Raw genomic sequence first — 6,774 nt, 5'->3', positions numbered from 1 at the left:
CAGCTGATGGACATTTTAGTTGTTTATTAAAATACAACGTAATTGTTTATGTTAAAAATCCTATGGACACTGTAAAAAACTATTTGAAAAATAAATTAATCAATGTGCAAGAATATATATCAATACACAAGTATATATGTTTATCCTATATAATACCAACAAATTAAAAATAAAAATTTAAGATAAAGTACTATTTACTATAGTATGAGGAAGTATTAAATGCTTAGTATTAAACCTAACAAAATATATGTAGGATCTGTACACTGAAATCTACAAAGTATTGCTGTGAGAAATTAAAGAACTAAGCAAATGGAGATAACGTATCAAGGATCAGAAAACTCAATATTGTTAGTTTGTCACTTCTGAAATTGATCTATGAATTCAGTGCAATCTCCATCAAAGTCTCAGTAAGGTTTTGTTTGTAGAAATTTAAACTGATTCTAAAGATTTTTTGGATATGTTAAGGACCTAGAACAGACAAAACAATTTTGAAAAAAAAAAAAGTTACATATCTTAAAGTACCTGATTTCAAGACTTATTATGAATATATATATTATAGTATAATGGTAGGTATAAATATAATTGGAACAGAATACATAGTCCAGAAATAGAATACAACATATGTAGTCAATTAATTTTCTACAAAAGTGGCAATGATATTCCAGGGGTAAAGGAACATTTTTGTTTTGTTTTTAAACAGTGGCTGCAGGATGACTCCATAGCCATATAAAAAACAAAAACCCTGACCCTTATTTCACACCATACGCAAAAATAATGGATGCAAAACAGATAATGGGCTTAACATAAATCTTTAAAAAACTTCTAGATAAAAAAATAAAGAACACCTTTGCAGTCCTAGAGTAGGCAAGAATATTTTAGAAAGAGCAAAATAGGATGAATCATGAAAGAAAATATGGTGAATTGTATTTTATCAAAATTAAAATCTTCTGACCTTCAGCAGACACCACTAAGAAAATGAAAAAGCATAAATTGGTAGAATACAGTGATACTAGAGGTATCTGACAAAAGAATTATATAGAGACTATATAAAGAATTCTATAAGTTATTCATTTTAAAAAAGCAAGGAAATGTGGTTTAAAAAATGATTTAACCAGACATTTCTCATAAGAAGATCTAGAAATAGGCAATAAGCACAAGAGCAGATATTCAATATCACTAGCCATTAGGCAGTTACAAAGTTAGAATCATGATTAGATACTATTACATAACTTATAGAACAGCAAACATTTTAAAAGATTGATAATTAAACATTATCAAGGATGTAGTGTGATGTGAATTTTCATACATTCATGGTGGTATTATAAAGTGGCACAATTATTTTAGAAAATAGTTCATGGTTTTCTTATAAAATTACTTTATAGCATAAATTTACTTTTAAACATAAACTTAAAACATGATCCAGCCATTCCTTCACAAAACATTTACCCAGGAGAAAGGACATATAAATCTGCAAAAGAGACATATACAAACATTCATAGCAGCATTGTTCATAATAACAAAAAACTGGATACAACTAAAATGTCCATCAGCTGAAAAACGCATAAACAAATTGTGCTATATCTACAGGATGTAATTTGGTTCAGCAATACAAAGGGTAATACATCTAATTTATGGATTAATATCGAACAAATATCATGCTGAACATAGGAAGACACACACAGCACATACTTCATAATTTTATTTCTATGAAGCTAAAGAAAAGCAAATCTATTCAGACAAATGTGCATGATGACATAAAATCAGGAGTTGCCTAGGGTGGTAGATTATAAGAACTGAGCAAAGTTACTAGGAAACTTTTACCAGTGATGGAAATGTTCTATGTCTTGATTGTGGTAGTGTTTACAAATGGTTAGATTGTATTACATTAGATTTGTTCTCAACATTTATTTTTAAAAATTAAATTAAGAGCTATATCTCAACCTCTCACAGTGGTTCTGCCATTAATTTATTGAGCAACCTTTGATAAATTGCCTAACTTTACAGGGCTTTTCTAAACTGAAAGAAAAGAACTTAGACTAAGAAAACCTCTAAAGTGTTATTTCAGTTCCAATTTCTAAAATTCTATAATGTACAATAGTAAAACAACATAATAAAATATAATAGGCAAAGTAGATATTATTTTAAAAAGTATTCTATATGAAAAGCAAAACAATGACCTTTTGCCTGCGTTATATGGTAAAAGTTGGGGGAAAAAGTGTGATTGGAAACAGTAATTTCAAAGCGATATATTTTAAATCTTTGTGTGGAAGGTTAATTTTGCTGGTTGCAAATACACATAAATTGAGTAGAATGAGTAGTGTTTCTGGAAGAAACTAAATCGAAGGCATGTTTCACTAAACTGATGATGTGCTCATTTGATGGATATAATAGCTAAAGCAGCCTCAAGCCAAAAACAGGAGACGCATGATCTGGGTGTGAATTTTATTTAGGGAAAATGACTCATGTCAATAAGGAGTTGAAATAAAAAATACTCAAATCATGAAAATTGGCCTCATTACTTTGAATTCAAAATTCAATATCATGAGGCAATTTTCCTAGTAAATATAAACTATTTTCCATAGTGTTTACTTTTATCTGATAAGTCATATCTTTTTATTCAAGGCACAAATTGTACCTTTCTCTTCTCCCTTAAAAAATACGATCCACATCAGAAACCAAAAATGTAAAATTGTTTCCCAGTTTCTCCCATTTAGTGTTATGAGTATTAACAAACCAGAGTGGCAAAAGGACAATAACACCTTAGACATCTGATTGCTAACAAACTTTTCTGACAAACCATGTTGCCATTTGTTTAACTAACTTCCTTCCGGGGATCTAATACCACTTTTGCTTAAACATTGCTTCAAACTGTTCTTTGCTTTCATTTGAAATTGGCTTTTGATCATAGATCTTGTGCTGTAAAAAGAATTGGGTCTTACATTTTTATCCCTTTCTTTTTAAAAATTTCTTTTTCTTTAATGTGCATACTGATCTGGAGCCAACTTGACTCACTTATAGCTATGTATATCTTCATTATGTCATCCTAAGCGCTGAAATCCTTATTTCTCTTTCACTGAGTGTTTCATCAGCTTTTGTCATTCGCACTTGTCGTCAGTTAGCAAGAGCTGATTAATGTGGAAAATAACAAGAACTACTTAGAATGCAAAATGTTGTTCTCTTGAGTACCATTGCTATGTGTGTTCTGTAACAAAGAATTTATGACTACCACGATTATCCTTTTATAATCAGATAAGCTGGGCAAACCCTGTGCTTTAAGACTTCAAAGAAATGTTTCCGCAGAGTCAGCTTTGCCAATCCCACACTGTCCTGATATTTTGTCTCTTTGTTTATGCTTTTAGTGAATTAAAATAGTAAATTCCAATTACAAACATTGTGAAAACACTTTCATTGACAGGTTGCTTAAGGATAAAGTTAAAAAAAGACACAGAAGAACTATATACTGAGAAGTACAAAATAACATTCATGGAATGGAATGGATCTATAATTGAATGTAATTCCAATAAAAATCACAAGGGGTTTTTATAGATATTGAGAAACTAACTGAGCAATTCACATGGTGAAACAAGGACCTAGAAGCAAAAATAATCTTGAAAAACATTTTATATCTTACAACATCTGATTTCAAGTTGTGAGGATAGACTGCAGATCAATGAAACAAAATAAAGGATCCTGAGTTGTGCCCGCCATCCCTCCCTCTCTCTCTCTCTCTCTCTCTCTCTCTCTCTCTTTCTCTTTCTGTGTCTCAAGATGGGATTTGCTAGAAACGACTTTAAGGGAAATCTCTGGTATGATGAAAACATTTTCTATTTGTTGACATGTGGTGGTATACACATGGGTTGCCAAATTTTACCAAACTGGAGTCATGTGCTTAAAATCTCTATACCTTACTATACTTAAATTTTACTTGAACTGTAACAAAACAACAAAAATAGAAACAAAGTGACCTGCAAATGAGAAATTATATTTTAAATGAAAAACTATTAGAAAAATTAGAGAGTCTGGCTGAATTGAACTGGAATTTAAATATAACAATTTTAAAAATTTTATTTTTAGCAAAGAGTAGTTAGGTTCAGTAACATTGATAGCTACAATATCAACAGTAGTCTTATTTTGAAAGAGTAGTATGACTTAAAAATAATAACAATCTGGAAGGGGAAGATTTGTGCAAACATGTAAAATGTATTTTTGTATTTAATCATTTCTGAATTATTTTTTGATTTTTAAGTACACAGAATAACATTACAGACTTCTGTTTACTCATTTAAATCTATTTCATTCTATCAAGTGCTCATATTTGCATCAACTGTAACTCTATCAATTGTTTATATTTGTATCAGACTTCTTTTTAAAGAAACTATTCTGATACCATCGATGATATTAATGTACCCTCCTCAATTCCATTCCCTCCTCCCTCTCTACAGAATGCAAATACCTTTAAATAGCTTGGCAATATTTCCCATAATACACATTAAATTTGTAAGATATATGATATTAATACATGTTTTAAACTCTAAGTAATACCACACTATATAGTCCCTTCAGCATTTATTTATATGCTCACCATTATCGTAATAGGATTTACCTATGCACAAAATTATGTGTGGTTTTAACAAAAAATAAACATTTAGCTTCTTTTTTTTTTTTTGACAATAGCAGTATCCTTCTTGTTGGAACATTTGGGAGCTCAGGGTCTATATAACATCAAGAAGAATGTCTCCATGAATGCCTGGGCCAGAACAGAGAGCAGGTTCTACATGTAGTTAATGCTCTGTTAAAATCTGGATGTTGAATTGGACTCTGGTTCATAAAGAAAAAAAAGCATACTGAAGTGCATGTTGATCTATATGCTTACCATATAGCTTGCTTTGATAGTCTGTATTTTTTGCTCACTACAAGGAATGGTAAGGTCAAATTTTCATTTAATAACCTCTGTATTTGTGGACAGAAAAATATTGTCATTTTTAAATACTGTGCCACTTAACTGCCCATTTTTGCAAGGCCACTTAATATTTCCTGTAGCATGATTATGTGGTATTCCTGAGGTCCACTTATAAAGAGCTGTAAGTGATGCCCATTGCTTTGTAAAATACTTTTTTTTCTATTTCTGGAACAAGACCATTAAAGGGGATAATTTTGATAAACACACAAGAAAGCACAGTTTTATCTTTCTGCTTATAGCACCCGGTTATGAATAACTCTTTAAGCAGTTCTAGTCCTGTGATCAAATTGTGTCTCTAGGCATCCTGCCCTCACAGATAATATTGTAAACAGCTAGACTGATAATGCTCACCTCCAAACACAGCTCAGCACCATAAGATACTCATTTGTGACTAACATACTATATTAGTCTTCCGGAGCTGCTGGAACAAAATACCACAGACTGGATGGCTTAAACAATAGAAATTTATTTTCTCACAGGCTAGAAGTAAAAGATCAAGGTATACACAGGGTGGGTTTCATTGAGAACTGTCTTCCTGGCATGCAGGCAGCTGCCCTCTTGCTATGTCCTCACATGGCCTAGCCTATCCTTTGTGCCCATGTGCAGAGAGAAAGGACTCTGCTGTCTTTTTCTCTTTACAAAAGGACACTAATTCTATCGGGTTAGGGCCTCTCCCTTACGACTTCACTTCATCCTAATTGTTTCCCTAAAGGCCTATCTCTGAATACAGTCACATTAGGCATTAGGGCTTCAACATATGAATTTGGTGAGAACACCATTCAGTTCATAACGCATACACAACCATATAGGATTAAAATTAACAAAACTTACATGATTCAGATAGCCCAGTCTCTGCTTTGTTTATACTATTATTTTCCTCCTGACTTAGTTAATATTTACTTTAAGTGGTATATCTATTTTAATAAAAAATTTATTTTACTTTTATAACTTATGCTGTTCTTCGTCGACTGCAAAATTGACATGAAATTTTAAACTATATGTAGGTAAAAGGAGTATTTTAACTTGATCCAAACACTACATGGGATTTTCTAAGGGTAACTTGGTGCACTCTTAAAGTAAGATCTTTTATTATGGCCATTGCTTAGAAAAACAAAATTTTCAAGTTCAGAAAACCTTGGTTTTTGCCTATGAATTATTGAATTTTAAATGATGATTTTTACATAGGTTAAGTGCCTTGATTTGGAAAAAGTTCAATCTAGATACAAAAATATTAGTTACACCATAACAAAACAACTTGTGAAATGGATCAGAGGAACCATCCCCAGGGACTTGGAAATGAATTGCTTACTATAGTCTGTAGTAAATACCCTAATTTTCATTTCCAAAATAGTTATATAGCATGGGTTTCCTAGAACAGAGTGCGGCTCTCCCAGCTGGTGTTACTGGTAGAAGAGAGCGTTCACTTAATTTTCTGCCTATATTTACTAAGATGTTTGGTGTGGTTTTATTGTGAATATTTGTTCCTGTGTTTTTTCCTCCTGTCCTTCAGAGAATCAAGTCTGTATACTGAGCTTTAGCAATGCATTCCCACTGCAGTTTCCTACCTTTTATAAGGGAGAATAACTAGGAGTATAAACAATTTGTTAGAAGCAGATGAATCTTAATATCTATTTAGCAAGTACTGGAAACTGAAAAACAGGTTTACACTCCACATTTTGCATTTTTTCTTTCTCTATCTTCTCCTGAATATCAAAAATATCTTTAAAAGCCATATATATGAATAGGAAGATTAAAATCTTAGGGGTAATTTATAGTTGATACATAAACAATATTAGTAAGATATCTGTGTGATA

Source organism: Lipotes vexillifer, unplaced genomic scaffold (assembly GCF_000442215.2).
Source record: "Lipotes vexillifer unplaced genomic scaffold, Lipotes_vexillifer_v1.1 scaffold231, whole genome shotgun sequence".
Taxonomy (NCBI): domain Eukaryota; kingdom Metazoa; phylum Chordata; class Mammalia; order Artiodactyla; family Lipotidae; genus Lipotes; species Lipotes vexillifer.
Note: the sequence above shows the minus strand (reverse complement) of the source record.